Consider the following 16,210-nt stretch of genomic DNA (forward strand, 5'->3'; position numbering starts at 1 on the left):
TCCGTGTGCTAATGCCAATGACAAGCCTTGCAATATCCAGATTTAAAAGTGGCAAATTCTCTTTAACGTTCAGTGGGGTGAATCAGGCAGACTTTAGCACACCCATGCTAAACTTCTGTCTTAGCGATTTCCTGATATACCATAATATCCCTATCGGATCTTTGTTTTTTCCCTCAATATAACTATCTAGTGACGATATAAACACAAATCTCGTATCTATTATCTATTTATTTACTTTAATGGGAGACAGAGGCCCGTACGCTCATCTGTGAAGGAAGCTCCCTACCACCTCTTCCTTAGCGATTTATTTTTTTGAGTACACCGCTTCCCGTTCGATCAGCGAAGTTAAGCAACGTTGGGTCTGGATAGTACTTGGATGGGTGACCGCCTGGGAACACCAGATGCTGTTGGCATCCCTACGTGTCAAGTGGGGTTGGTGGAGGATTAGTGCCCCTCCCTGTAAAACAATTAACTCTAAGCCCTTGGCCACCCTGTTTGGGATACATGGCGTCTGGCAATGAATGAATGATGAATGAAATATCCTTTTGTGCTTTATTTATGCAGGGCATGGAGACATTAGAAAGATTTACGTAACACAAAAGAGGACAGTGATGTGAAATATGCAAAATAAATCGCTTAGGAAAAGGTGTAAGGGAGCTTCCTACGCCAACGAGAATAAGGACCCGTATTTAGCACATTAAGGTCGAGTACTGGACCCATCGCTGCGATCCCTGATTTAGTACAATGACCTGGTTACACCTGTGAGGGTTTACCTGATACTGAATAAAACTATCAACCGTCAGCAAGAATACAATTAACCTCTATCACTTTATGGCAGAGAAAGACAGGATTATTTTATTATTATTTATATTATTATTATTATTATTATTTATTTATTTATTATTATTAATTTTTGAGGGGGGCACATTTTGGCGAAGTATCTGTCTTCACGATTTTCCTGTTCAAACATAATGACAGAATTCTAGAATGCATCACAGTAATTTTTCCTTACGATTTTTTACATAGTACATAATTTTCATTTTTTTTTCTACCGGCTGTGAATTTGGAAAATGTTACATGGACTCTGACCCGTGTTCTCGTTGATTAAGGAAGCTCCCTGACACCTTTTCCTAGGCGATTTATTAAGCTTAACACACCTTATTTTCCTCGCCTATTATATAAATCCTTCTGATGTCGCCATACTCTGCATAAATTACGTACAAAATCATATTAACCAGCCATATCAAAAAATAAATCGCTAAGGAAGAGTTGCTAGTGAACCCCCTTACCTGACGAGCACACGGACCTTTACGTGCCAGCAGTATGAAGCACACAACAAAGCAGTGTGAAATGTTGGGTGGGAGAGACGCAGGTTAAAGCTTGAACTCTTTCTTTTCTCACACGTTTCGGGCAACACTGAACCCATCTTCAGGAGTTGTGTTGGGTTCTGTGTAGCCCGAAACGTGTGAGAAAACACACACTTCAAGCTCTACACTGTCTCTCTCTCCCACCCAACATTTCCACTTGTAATGGATCATCTACAAAGGAGTGAGAAGGATGGATGCTGTCTGTAGTTTATGGAGGCATGGGGGTTACGGAAGGCGGGACACAGTGCTGATGGAAGACTGTCAGCGAACTTTTGCCCACGGCTGTAGGTTACTGAGGCAAACTAAGTAATAAAAAATGCATAAGTAACAAACGACAATATCTAGGTGTTACGAGGAATAAATCGCTACGAAAATTGTGCTAGGAACCGCCCACTGCCAACAAGAATGCTACTCAGTACTCTAATTCCATCTCGGATACTTCCCTGCAGAATGAATAAAATGGTCTGGAGGCAGCGTAACTAAACTGGTCTCAAGGTATCAAAAATGAATAGCCTCGCCGCAGCGTAAAAAAAAAAATCTGGCGTCAGAAAAATAATACTCGTATAATCAAAATAAAAAAACGTGTGTGAATAGGATAAAGGGATGTTTTCTGTTCAGGAGAATACCGTACGTAACATCTCTTCCATAGTGTTTATTCTGGACATTACTCGTTATCTGTTTGTCACGGGGTTTTTAAAATAGCTCGGTAATTTTGATATAAATGGTTAAATATTATTTAAATTGATAATAATATTCAATAATATTGAAGAGCAGAGACAATGGTTGTCTTGCTACATCAAGCGACGATTACTTTACGTTGGCTTAGCACGATTCTCTGAGAACGAGAATTTATAAACTTTCTCAACAGTACACAGCAGAGACTAATTACTCACAATTGCTGAATTACTGTACTGTTAGCCTCTGGAGAAAGTTACATTACCCCTGACAATAAATAACTAATACTAATAATAATAACATCAGGTTCTTGCTGATGCATTAACTCCTGGCACAACGGATTTTAAGTTAATACAACAAGACTGGTCTAAGTACCAGTTATGAATAGTAAATGTTTATGCAAGCTAGGAGCTATATGGAAAATAAGCTTAATTATGGAGAAATGAAACAAGATTTTTACTCTACATTAAGCTCAAGAAATAGAACTGTTAAATTTATTAATCACAAAAATAAATTTAACATTACATTTCAAATCAAATCAATGAGACGCACTCACTCACTCACACAGAAGCTAAATACTTACGCCTAGGAAAAACACCTTAACTAAACTCTTAAGACTACAAAATACACAAAGGAAATACTAGTCAATGAATGCGGTGTATCACCCAAAGCTGGAGAACTAAAGGTGGGAGCTTGGAGAAACTGTAAGTGGAGTTTGGGTACTAGCTGACCTCTCGCACTGCTGCACAGGTCCTGTCTCCGTCACAGCAAACACTAAACTGAATTCAAATACATTGAATGGGCAGGACGCAAGGCGTGGCTAACGGTTGAGGAAGCAGAGGCAAACGATAAAGAAATAATTGTATCGCTCAGTAGCGCACTTAGTGACGTGCATTAAATCGGTCACTTTTGAAAACGGTGACGAATTATTTGAAAAGTATACCCCGAAATGGAGAGAGAAACGGTTAACTGAGCGATACACAGTGAGTTTTCCACTAATAGTTCGTGGCTTCTCACAAAAAGGAAATGTCGCGAATTGATTCGTGACATTACGCCCCATGAAAATTAAATCTTTCTTCCTTCAGAAGAAAGATTTCAGTATACATACATATAAATCCTAACTCAGTCACACTAGATTCACACTGTGGTGTGTGTGCTATCCTGCTACAGGAGAAAATCGCAGTCGCCAGTGAGTGAAAAAACCTCGTATTTACGTTAATAGAAGCAAGCTTGAGGGAAAAACTCCGTGACGACGGTGAAAATCCTGTACTCAGGTCAAACTGAGCGAAAATTCGCTACATTTACACTGACAACTAATTGTTGTGTAGCGTGGTGTATGTAATACACAGTGTAGGTGTGACAGTTGTAGTGTAACTGTACCTACGTGTAAAATGACACAGTAAATAATATGGCGACGACGAAGACAGAGGAGAAGAGGCGGCAGCGTGCGGCAGACGATCAGCTGGCCCGCACAGCAAAACTGCTACACCCATTGCTGAACCTGCAAAACCAATTAAGGTGGAGCATCAAAAGTGTCAATGAGACAAAATTCTTATTATGTTACAATTACTCTCTCTGGCTAGCAGTCAGTACATGCTATGAAAAGTACACTCGAGGTCGCCATTAATTTTAGCACACGATTATGGTAGGCAAGTTGAGAATCCCTGTGCAAACTCGGGTCTTCCATAGCCTCGAACTGCACACGGGTCCTCAACCTGTGCCTCAACCTACAGTACTTATATTAATATCGGAGAGCTGAGAAACCTTGTGCAAACTTGGGTCTTCCATAGCCTCAAGTCGCCTCTGCAGAGTTCTCACTTCCCCCTTAACCTACAGTACTTATATTAGTATCGGGGAGCTGAGAATCCTTGTGCAAACTTGGGTCTTCCATAGCCTCAAGTCGCCTCTGCGGAGTTCTCTCTCGAACTTCCCCCTTAACCTACAATACTTCTATTAGTACCGGGAAGCTGAGAATCCTTATGCAAACTTGGGTCTTCCATAGCCTCAAGTCGCCACTGCGGAGTTCTCTCTCGAACTTCCCCCTTAACCTACAGTACTTTTATTAGTACCGGGAAGCTGAGAATCCTTATGCAAACTTGGGTCTTCCATAGCCTCAAGTCGCCACTGCGGAGTTCTCTCTCGAACTTCCCCCTTAGCCTACAGTACTTCTATTAGTACCGGGAAGCTGAGAATCCTTATGCAAACTTGGGTCTTCCATAGCCTCAAGTCGCCTCTCAACTTCCCCCTTAACTTACGGTACATATATTAGTACCGGGAAGCTGAGAATCCTTATGCAAACTTGGGTCTTCCATAGCCTCAAGTCGCCTCTGCGGAGTTCTCTCTCGAACTTCCCCCTTAACCTACAATACTTATATTAGTATCGGGGAGCTGAGAATCCTTGTGCAAACTTGGGTCTTCCATAGCCTCAAGTCGCCTCTCAACTTCCCCCTTAACTTAAGGTACATAATATGCATGTACAGGCCCTGGACATACTGTGTCCTGTGGGGCCAATGGGCGAGACATCAGGTCTGCACCCACTTCACCACTACCCTGTCTCTCAACTGACTCAGAGATTACAGGTGTGGTTATGACCGGCACAGGAAGGACATGTCCCTGATCAGTGGTGATACTTTGGCACACACTGCAGGAACGGACAAAACTGTCTATGTCTCGTCCCATCCCTGGCCAGAAAAAGTCAGCTCGGATACGGCCCTGGGTCTTCCTTTTGCCCAGGTGACCTCCTGAGGCTGGACAATGACCCCATTGTAACACTGCTGGGCGGTACTTGGCGGGAACGACAAACTGCAGTCGAACCTCGCCCTCGGGTGTTCGTGACTCACGGTAGAGCCGTCCTTGTTTACGAAGGAACTTGGCTCGACCTCCCCGTGAATACTTAATCACTCGACCCTTTTGTTTGTTCCGCACGGTAGCAAGTGTCGGGTCAGAATGTTGTTCTTGCACAACAAGTTGACTACACATCAGATCTTGCGGCGATTCAATGATCACTGGGGTGACACAGTCTGGAGCCTCAGTCATGGCTCGTGTTACCGCAGCAGCCGAAGTCTGAGTAGCGTCATCATCGGAGCAACTATCCTTGACTCCTTGAATATTGCCTACTATTAAGTCAAATAGAGGCTCTGGCATGACAACTGCAAGTGTCGTACCAGTATAAAATGGAGATGCCACCTGGATACATGCCTCAGGGAACAATCTCACTGATCCATCAATAAGCTTTTGCATGGATCTGTCGACCTGTATACTGCTCAGGCCGAACTAAACTCTGCTTAACAGAGCAACCTGAGGAACCATTGTCTCTCAGGACCTTCACAGGAATGCCTCCCACAAACCCTGGCTGAACAAGGAAGGTACTGTCACCTGTGGGAGGGCCTGTGGAGGAAGCAGCTAGCCACTCCTGAGGCTGCTGAATTGATGTGGCAAACATTGTGCCTTGAAGGTTATATTGGGGAGATGGAACATTGGCCATCTGTGGAGGGGGGTTCACTGTCACTGTGGGACTAGTGAACTGTGGGGAAGTACCCACACTGGTAGGGACGTGACCACCAGGCTGCTGCTGAGGAATGAAGGCTGCATTCGCTTCCTGCCTCTTTTGAGCTGGTGGTGAAAAAGTTTGTCCCGACGGTCGGTTGCGTGGCTGATACTGCTGCTGGTTAGGGTACTTGTTGTACCTCTTCCACTCAGGTTTCTGAGTGTTTTGCCCCTGGTCCTTCCACTGCGGTTTTGGACCTTGGCCATTATTCTGAGAATGGCCTTGGTGCTGGGATTCAGTCTGAGACGGCTTCCCAGACTTATCAGGTTTTCTGTTCCAGGTGTTTTGCTTACGAGCTTGATACCCGTATGCAGTAAAGAATGCGTCAGCCTTCTCTGCCATTTGGCTGGCATCTTTCACCTGGCAGATCTTAAGCTGTGCTATGAGCTCAGCAGGCCACGACCTCTCTAGCTGTGTACGCAGCATAAGGTCAATTATCCCCTCACGCGTGGAAGGAGTTTCATCTTTCTCCATCCACTCATTTAAGTAAGCTGTGAGACGATCAAGGAACTGAACAGCTGTCTCCTTGTCTTGGAGACGAGCTCGCATGAACTGAACTTTGGCGTCGTCTACTGTGAGACCATACGCCTTAATGAGTGCAGCTTTCATCATCTCATATGTGAGATTGTCTCCACGAATTCTGTGGAGAATATCGAGGGCAGGGCCCTCAAATAAACTAAGAAATTGGATCCGCTTAGCTGCCTCATCCAGTTGATAAATGTCTGCCATGTCCTCAAAACGAGCTATGTACGGCTCGATTCGCTCGCTTTCCTTGTATGAAGGAAGCTTGATGCGGGGGGTCGCCAGGACATGTGCAGGGAGAAAGCTCGTGGAGCTTGGACCAACTGCAGCAGACGTGTCTGAAGCCAAGGAATCTCGCTTGAGCTTCAGCACTTCAAGTTCATGTTTTTCTCGTGCTTCTCGCTCGGCACGTTCGTGTTCTCGTTCTTTGTCTCGCTGTTCACGCTCGTATTCGCGCTGTTCTCGCTCGCATTCGCGCTGTTCTCGCTCGCATTCGCTGAATCTTACGCTCTTCACGGGCATCATTCTCGCGCTGCTGTTCCTGATTATGCCGTGAGAGTATATACTCTTTAATTTCGGTTGGGTCCGAAAGACCCATATCTTTGGCTTCCTGTAAAAATACAGTGGTAGCCATGGCGCTAATTTATTAAGCAAACCGAAATTGAGTACTGACTGCTTAGCGACGAATACTAATAAACAAAAAAAAAAAGAGTACAGACACAAGCTAGTGGTGACCAGTCTTATCTAGTTAACTGGCAAAGAATAAATCAAAAATGTAAATGACTGGGAAGACTCAATAATAAACAGAATGGTACGGCGACTTCCCAGGAGCGAATAAAATCGTCTGGCGTTACCAAGAATAAACTAGAGTTAAGTACTCTATGGATTGATAAAGCAAAATTCACTTGCTAAATTAAGGGTAAACACCAGTAAGCTTGTGCCTATAAACTTTAATGATAAATGCCTAAATATGAATGAGTGAGCACTATCTCGTGAATAGCTTTAGAGCTAGGAGTTAATATCCTGGAATGAGGTCGCCAATTGTCACGGGGTTTTTATAATATCACGGTAATTTTGATATAAATGGTTAAATATTATTTAAATTGATAATAATATTCAATAATATTGAAGAGCAGAGACAATGGTTGTCTTGCTACATCAAGCGACGATTACTTTACGTTGGCTTAGCACGATTCTCTGAGAACGAGAATTTATAAACTTTCTCAACAGTACACAGCAGAGACTAATTACTCACAATTGCTGAATTACTGTACTGTTAGCCTCTGGAGAAAGTTACATCACCCCTGACAATAAATAACTAATACTAATAATAATAACATCAGGTTCTTGCTGATGCATTAACTCCTGGCACAACGGATTTTAAGTTAATACAACAAGACTGGTCTAAGTACCAGTTATGAATAGTAAATGTTTATGCAAGCTAGGAGCTATATGGAAAATAAGCTTAATTATGGAGAAATGAAACAAGATTTTTACTCTACATTAAGCTCAAGAAATAGAACTGTTAAATTTATTAATCACAAAAATAAATTTAACATTACATTTCAAATCAAATCAATGAGACGCACTCACTCACTCACACAGAAGCTAAATACTTACGCCTAGGAAAAACACCTTAACTAAACTCTTAAGACTACAAAATACACAAAGGAAATACTAGTCAATGAATGCGGTGTATCACCCAAAGCTGGAGAACTAAAGGTGGGAGCTTGGAGAAACTGTAAGTGGAGTTTGGGTACTAGCTGACCTCTCGCACTGCTGCACAGGTCCTGTCTCCGTCACAGCAAACACTAAACTGAATTCAAATACATTGAATGGGCAGGACGCAAGGCGTGGCTAACGGTTGAGGGAAGCAGAGGCAAACGATAAAGAAATAATTGTATCGCTCAGTAGCGCACTTAGTGACGTGCATTAAATCGGTCACTTTTTGAAAACGGTGACGAATTATTTGAAAAGTATACCCCGAAATGGAGAGAGAAACGGTTAACTGAGCGATACACAGTGAGTTTTCCACTAATAGTTCGTGGCTTCTCACAAAAAGGAAATGTCGCGAATTGATTCGTGACACTGTTCTACTAATTGTTCTGTCTCTGCAGATTACTTATGCGAATACTGAAACCACTCTCGCGAGATGTGTGCGGGTGCAAAAAATGAACACAGCCAACGGAACCACGGATGAGTAAGTGAAAGAGATCTGATGACGCTAGTTCATATTTCAAACTCAAAACACAGCAAGGACTCCAAAAAAACAAAAAGTATTTATTAAAGCTGAAGAAAGTAAAACATGGAAAAAGAAAGCCAAACACACTCAGAGCTGGGAGTGGAAAGTGTAGGAAAAAATAAATAAAAATAATAAAAACAAAACTCGAAAAACCAGCATAACACCATAAAAGTATAAAAACTAATAAAACCTAAAGACAATAGACTACAGAAAAGTTAAAAAACTAAAGACTATAAAAAAAGAGGAATGTATACAGCTAAAGACACAGAGACACAAAGTACGTACATAGAGAAAAAATAAAAACAAACCAGCCAGCATAACCTGGCAGGAAGAAGCAGTAACCATGCTCACATAACTTCCATTTTTATTTTTTTAACTTCTGCGGGGGAAGGGGAGGGAGAAAAATTACTGTCTCGAAAATTATACCCTCTCAGGAGCCTTTTTTATGTATATTTTCCCGGCCGTACTTAAAGTGGTCTAACGAACCGGACGATTACTCTCCTTTGAACAACTGACAGGGATAATGTGCGTCTCTACAGCGATAACCACTCTCGGGGTGAGGTAATGTGGTGGTGGTGGGAGAGAGAGGAGGAGAGAGGTGGTAGGAAGGAAAGACGGGAGAAGGGAGGAGGAGGAAACGAAAGGGGGGAGGAGATGAAGGGAAAAAAGAAAAAAAAGAGGAATGGGCGGAGGAAGGAAAGAAAAGGGAAAGGAAGGAGGAAGAAACTAAAAAAAGGGGAGGGGAGAAGGAAGAAAAGAATGGGGCAAGAGAGGAAAATGGAAAGAACGGAGGAGGGAGGGAACGGAGGAAAGATAGTGGAATGGGAGAGAAATTAAAGATCAAGAAATGGGAGGAGGAAGAAATTAAAAAGGCAAGGATGAGGAAGAAAAGGAAGGAAGAAGGAGGGGGAAGGAAAGACAGGGGAAAGGAGAGAAGGAAGGAAAGAAAATGGGACAGCAAGGGAAGAATGGGAGAGCAAGGATGGAATGGGGGGAAGAGGAAGATGTGAAAGGAGAGATGGGGAGAAGAGGAAGCTGTGAATGGAGAGATGGGATGAAGAGGTTGGAGGTGAGGGTGACGGGAGAGGAGGAAAAGAGGGAAGGCTGGAGAGGAGGGGGAGGAAAGAATAGAAGGGGCAAGAAGGAATGAGAGCGGCAGGGAAAGAAAACTGGAGGAGAAGGAGGAGAAGGGGGAAATGCACGGAAAAGGAGAGGGAAGGAAGAAGCTTGGGGAGGAAAGAGGGTGAGTGACCTTAAGAAAGTGGAGGGGAGAGGATGGGTGAGGGGAATGAGGGAGAAGAAAGGGAGGTGAATGGACGAAAGAGGAGAGAAGAACGACTTAGAAAAGAGGGAGAAGAAGGGAAGGAGGTGGGGAGGTGGAAAGATGCTGGATCCTGGATGAAGGTAGGGAAGACGAGTGTAGGAGAGGGGGAGTTGGAACAAGGAACAAGGGGTGTCGGTACAGAGAAAACCACTCCCGGGCTACAGAGGTGAAGGGAGGGGAGAGGGAAAGGAGATGAAGGAAAGGCAGTTGAGAGAAGGAAGAGGGATGGATGATAGGAAGAGGAACGAGGATAATGATGGGGAGGGGAATGACAGAAAGGGGAAGAGGAAAGGTGAAAGAGACGGGGCAAAGGCTGTGGGCTAAGACTGAAAGGAAGAGCATAGGGATGAGACAGGAACATAAAGTGAAGGAGAAGGAATGGAAAACGAGTACAGAATGGGGATCAGAAAAACTGGGAAGAAGTGCTAAAACGTACAGGTAGGGGCAGGCACCATGAATCGGAGTCACCGCGCTCAGCTCCGTAATTTAGGCCTTTGAGCCAATGGCGGGGTATTACCCACTATCCTGGGATACAAGGCCACTGCATTAGCCTGGTTACTGCAGTTACTGAGTGTTAACCCTAGGCACTAAGTTTACCTATCCACAAAGGGTGGACGGACACCAGATTCGAATGGTACCAGCTGCCCGCACAAGAATTCGAACCCTGGTGCTCGGGCCGGAGGTGAATAAAGGGGAATTATTTGGTGTAAGGAGAGACCAGAATAACGAAAAGAAAGAAAACGAGAAGCAGTTAGACTTAAAATGCGCGCGCCCGAACACACACACACACACACACACACACACACACACAAACTATATATTCACGTGAATGGTATATACATACTGTACATGTAACATGAATACATACACACTTATGCACACACACACACACTATCTATCTATCTATCTATAGCCCGACGCCCTAATCCCGCAAAGGGTGGCCACAGACAAAACGCCTCCAAGTCACTCTGTCACCCACCATTTGACTACCCTCCCCCCAACTCACCCCCCCCTCCCTCATATACCTCTCAACTCCATCCCTCCACCTCATCCTTGGTCTACCCCTCCCTCTCCCTCCCTCCACCTCACCTACATACACCCTCTTAGTCAGTCTTTCAGTCTCCATTCTCTTCACATGTCCAAACCACCTCAGTGTATTTCTCCTAATCTTCTCAACCACATCCACATCCACCCCACAAAGTTCATTCACTTCTTCATTCGTCAACCTGTCCCTCCACGTCACTCCACATGCTCCAGTAACTCATTTCCACTGCTCTCACTCTTGACTTGTTCCCCTCTTGCAAGGTCCACGCCTCGCTTCCATACGTCAGGGTAGGGATCACAATACCATCATGCAGTGACTTCTTAACTTCCATACTCACCTCCCTATTTCTCATCATTGCTTTCAGTGTACCAACAACCTTCCTTCCCTGCTGTACCCTTTCACGTACTTCATCCCCCAAAGTTCCATCCTTACTCATCACACTACCCAAGTACTTGAATGCACTCACATTCTCCATATCCTCACCAACCAACCTCACTGCATACTCTGTGACTTCATTCCTCTCAAACACCATAACTTTACTTTTGTTTACATAAACTTTCAGCTTCCTCCTCCTACACACTGTCCCAAATTCATTCACCAAACCTTGCGACTCCCAATCATCTTCACTCAACAATACTGTATCATCAGCAAACAGCAACACCGGAAGCTTCCAAATCTCACCCTCATTCATTAGGGCCAGCCCCACATCCACTGCCCTACCTTGCACCTCCTTTACAACCCCATCCATATATATATATTAAACAGCCATGGAGACATCACACAACCCTGTTTCAGTCCCACACTGAGATCAAAGAACTCACTCAGCTCACCATCCACTCGCACCGTAGCCCTAGCTCCCTCGTACATACTCTTCACAGCACTCAACAATTTCTCCTCCACTCCATATATTCTTAATACCTTCCACATACCTTGCCTATCTATTCTGTCATAAGCTTTCTCCAAGTCCATGAAGGCAGCATACACTTTCCTTCCCTTCTCTAGATACTTCTCCACTAAACATCTTAGAACAAATATCTGATCTACACACCCTTTTCCCTTCCTAAATCCCCCTTGTTCTTCTCCAACTAGCTCCTCTGTCATATGCCTAACCCTATCAATGAGTACTCTACCATATATTTTACCAGTCACACTAAGAAGGCAAATACCCCTATGGTTACCACATACTTCTCTTTCCCCTTTTCCTTTGTATAAAGGAACAATTATACCTGATTTCCAGTCCTCTGGAACCCTTCCCTCTTCCCAAGCCAATCTACACAACTTCCATATCCACTCCACAACAATCTCACCCCCATACCTAAGCATTTCACCACACACTCCATCAATTCCTGGGGCCTTTCCCAGCTTAATCTTCTTCATCGCTTCCACTACTTCCGCCCTACTGATCTCTTCCTCCCTCCTCTCATCTCTTCTTCTCCCAGCCATTCCCCAACCACTTATACTCACACTGCTCTCACTCTCTACATTCAACAAATCCTCAAAGTGCTCCTTCCATCTCCTCAATTTCTCTCTCTTCTCCACCAACAATCTATTATTCCTATCTTTCACTCCCCTACTATTTCCCCTTTCACACTGCCTTACTTTCTTTACTTCCTTTCAAAACAATTTCTTACTCTCCCTCCATTTCACACTCAGATTCCTCCCAAACTCTTCATCCACTTTCTTCTTACTCTCCTTCACCAGTCTCTTAACCTCCCTTCTCCTACTCTCATATACTCGTACCTCTCTCTTCTCTCTCTCATCTTCTCCCCTACCTCTACTCGCCAACCATTCACCATATGCCTTCTTCTTTTGTTCCACAGCTCGTTTCACCTCATCATTCCACCATGCTGTCCCTTGCACACCCTTGCATCTCCTCACTCCACAAACCGCCTCACAAGCTGCGCCTATCTCTTCCGTGAATATCTTACATACGTCTTCCACCCCTTCCATCTGCTCTAACTCATACCTTCCCAATCTTTCTTCCACTATGCTCTTATACTCTGTCATTTTCTCACTATCTTGCAATTTCTCCACTCTTCTCACAGGAGCTGCTTCCTCCTGTCTTCCCCTTCGTCTCCTCAACCACTTTCTTTGCAGCTCTACCTTGGCCATCACTAAGTGATGGTCCGAGACTCCATTCCCCCACCCTCTCCACACTCTTGCATCCAACACTTGTCTTCTCATTCGCTCATCCACACACACGTAGTCTATCATTGCCTTTCGTTCAACAAGTTCACCATCCATCCTCCTCATTACTCTCCATGTATACCGGTGGATCATCTTATGACGAAAGTAGATGTTGGCTATTGCCAACCCCTTACAAGCACAGATGTCCACCAAAGCACTACCATTCCCATCTACTTCAGCTGGCACACCCCACTGACCAACCACTCCATCCACTCGTACATTCCCAACTTTGCCATTCATGTCTCCAATCAACAGCACTCTCTCGCTCCTCTCAAACTTGTCCATACATGCTTCTACTCTCGCCCAAAACTCATCTTTCACTCTTGCCACTCGATCCTCTGTTGGAGCATACACACATACAATCGCCCATGCTTGTATACCTACTTTCATCCTCACCCATACAATCCTTGCACCCACTGTTCCATACTCTCTTATATTCTCCTTCCACTTCATGCTTATCATCAGACATACTCCCTCTCTTGCCCTCTCATTCTCACTGTGAGAATACATGCGTCCACACACACAGAGAATACATGCGTCCACACACACAGATTCGCATGCACAAACTACATGTATGCATAAACATAAACACACTACATGTATGCATACACATACAAACACACACACACATGTATGCACGCACACACACACACACACACACACACACACACACACACACACACACACACACACACACACACACACAAAACCATATATTCACGTGTACGGCATATACTTACATGTATCACGAATACATACCGTACACACTTGTGCACACACACACATACACGGACATACATAAACACACGTGTCCACACACACAGATTCGCATGCACAAACTACATGTATACATACACATACAAACATACACACACACATTTATGGACACACACACACACACACACACACACACACACACACACACAGAACGTTTTCGTGAATTTTTATGTCACCGTATTCTGGAAGTAATACTAGTTTTCTTTTTCTCTGAACAAGCTCCAAAATTTTTCATTCCAAAAGCCACACGAGTTTTCCATTTTCCTTTTCGTATGCTGATTAACTTCTAATTCAACCTTCGTGTATTATAAAAAGGTACTGTTTGCAGTAATTTCCAAACACTTTTTCGTATGCCAAGAAAATATTAAGTTTTCATTTCTTTTTCTTGATGAGTATCCAGACCACTTTGCCTTTGCGCCCTCAACCTCTGAGGAGGAGGAGGAGGAGGAGGAGGAGGAAAGAAAGAGAGACAAATAAGTGTGCAGAGATCGGATTTCAATGCTGAAGATAGAAGCTACGTGTGTCTTTGCTTCTGATGCATACACTTTTTGATACATCCTGTGGATTTGTTTAAGGTGGGGGAGGAGGTGCAAAATATTCTCTCTCTCTCTCTCTCTCTCTCTCTCTCTCTCTCCAGTACAACTAGGCTAAACCATTCTTCAATTCCATAATTTTTAAAGCGAAAGACTACATTCTAACCGGCACCTGAGCATAGCGATTATTACCATTCCCTACAGAGAGTTTATAATCAGTAATCTCGGTAGAGATTACAATGTAGGGATGGCACACGTTCCAAATGGTGTCCTTACATAAATATATTTGCCCGCGCACTAACACGCTCTTGAAGCCCAGCTATAGGAATACGGACTAAAAGATCTTCGCTACTTAAGTACAAATCTACTGCCAAAGCCCCGATGAGTTTCTTAAGTCTCGAAACCGGGACACAAAAATGTTTCTTTCTTCTTCTTCCTTCCTTCTTTCTTTCTATTTATTAATTTTTTTTATCCGTCAAACGAAAAGGCGTAAACAAACATATTACGCACAAAAATGCTTAACAACCAGAGGTGTTTCTTTTTCAAACTTAGAGCAGAATTCGAGTAGCAGTGTGCGAGTTAGAGCCTAAAAACGTTCTCTTGCATTCAGACCTCTTCTCAGAATATGTATAACTCTATGGACTCGTGTTACCCCCATCCCGAGCAAGAATTTTACGAATACTATATCTGTACTGGCGGCAGCGATTATTATACACGTAAGCGATTATCTTACAGTAAGAGTCGCATTACAGTATAGTTACTGTATTTGGTTGCTTTCTTCCATTAAAAGAACATAAACCAGAAAAAATGATATTCTATCTATTCTATCTATTGCCAGACGCCTCAATCCCGTTTGGGGTGGCCACAAACTGTAGCACCAGTCGAGCAGGGCAGTACTCCCGAGGTGGATGGAAAGCTGATGACAGGGAGTGCTGGAGCTCCCGTTTCATCAGCCCTCAGGACTAGTTCCTGACCATCCCCTTTTGCTGAACTTTTTCAGTGTCTCAGTTACTCAGAGTGTAGGCCAGCATGCTCTCCAGTACAAATTTCTCTAACTATCTACACCAAACTACATGCACAGTACACACTACACTTCCTATTCAAAATCAACTAAAATGGCGTCTCTTCACCAAGCCTCGGAGTCCCCAGGGGGGGGACCATAAATGCCCCCACCATCCGCCCCTCTCCCGGTGACGACTCGAGGTGCCTGGAACCACTGTCTGACTCTCTTCTTCTTCATTTCTGCAACATTCGCGGCCTTTCCTCTAACTTTCGCTCTGTTGAGCACCACCTCTCCTCCTCTAAACCTCACCTTCTTTTTCTAACGGAGACTCAGCTGCCTGAGGCAACTGACAGCAAACCCTTTTCTGTATCCTCCTACTTTCTCTATACTCATTTCAAAGCCAAAGGTGGCTGTTGTGTATATATACGCAATGACTTATCTTGCTCTCATGTTCCTGAACTCGATTCTTCTGAATTCTCTACACTCTGGCTTCGGCTTTCCTGTCATTCTCTGACTAAATATATCTGTGCTCTTTACTTATTCCCTAATTCTACTGACTATCAAAAATTCTTTGACTATCTTACTTCTACGATGGAACACATTCTATCCATTTCTCCTTTCTCTGAAATCTCCATTCTAGGAGATTTCAATGTTCACCACCACCTTTGCCTCTCCTCTCCTTTCACGGATCCACCTGGTGAACAAACCTACATCTTTTCTATCCTTAATGACCTAGAGCAGCTTGTACAGCACCCTACCCGTATCCCTGACCGCCTTGGAGAGAGCTCCAACATACTTGACCTCTTCCTCACAACTAATCCTTCTGCTTACTCTGTTAATCTTTTCTCTCCGTTGGGCTCCTCCGATCACAACTTTATTACTTTAACCTGTCCTATCACTCCGGTACAGCCTGTGGACCCTCCAGGGAAACATCGTCTGTGGCATTTTGGAGCTGCGGACTGGGAGGCCCTCAGGCAGTACTTCTTTG

At 43.9% G+C, this 16,210-nt stretch overlaps 1 pseudogene; it reads left to right on the forward strand.

The window, feature by feature from the left end:
• Positions 1–292: 292 nt before the first annotated feature.
• On the forward strand, positions 293–413 carry LOC145389971 (5S ribosomal RNA; annotated as a pseudogene).
• Positions 414–16,210: the final 15,797 nt, after the last annotated feature.

This window comes from Coenobita brevimanus, unplaced genomic scaffold, assembly GCF_032717465.1.
Source record: "Coenobita brevimanus isolate Jiangsu-jjx unplaced genomic scaffold, ASM3271746v2 jjx.HiC_scaffold_2664, whole genome shotgun sequence".
In the NCBI taxonomy this organism is placed as follows: Eukaryota; Metazoa; Arthropoda; class Malacostraca; order Decapoda; family Coenobitidae; genus Coenobita; species Coenobita brevimanus.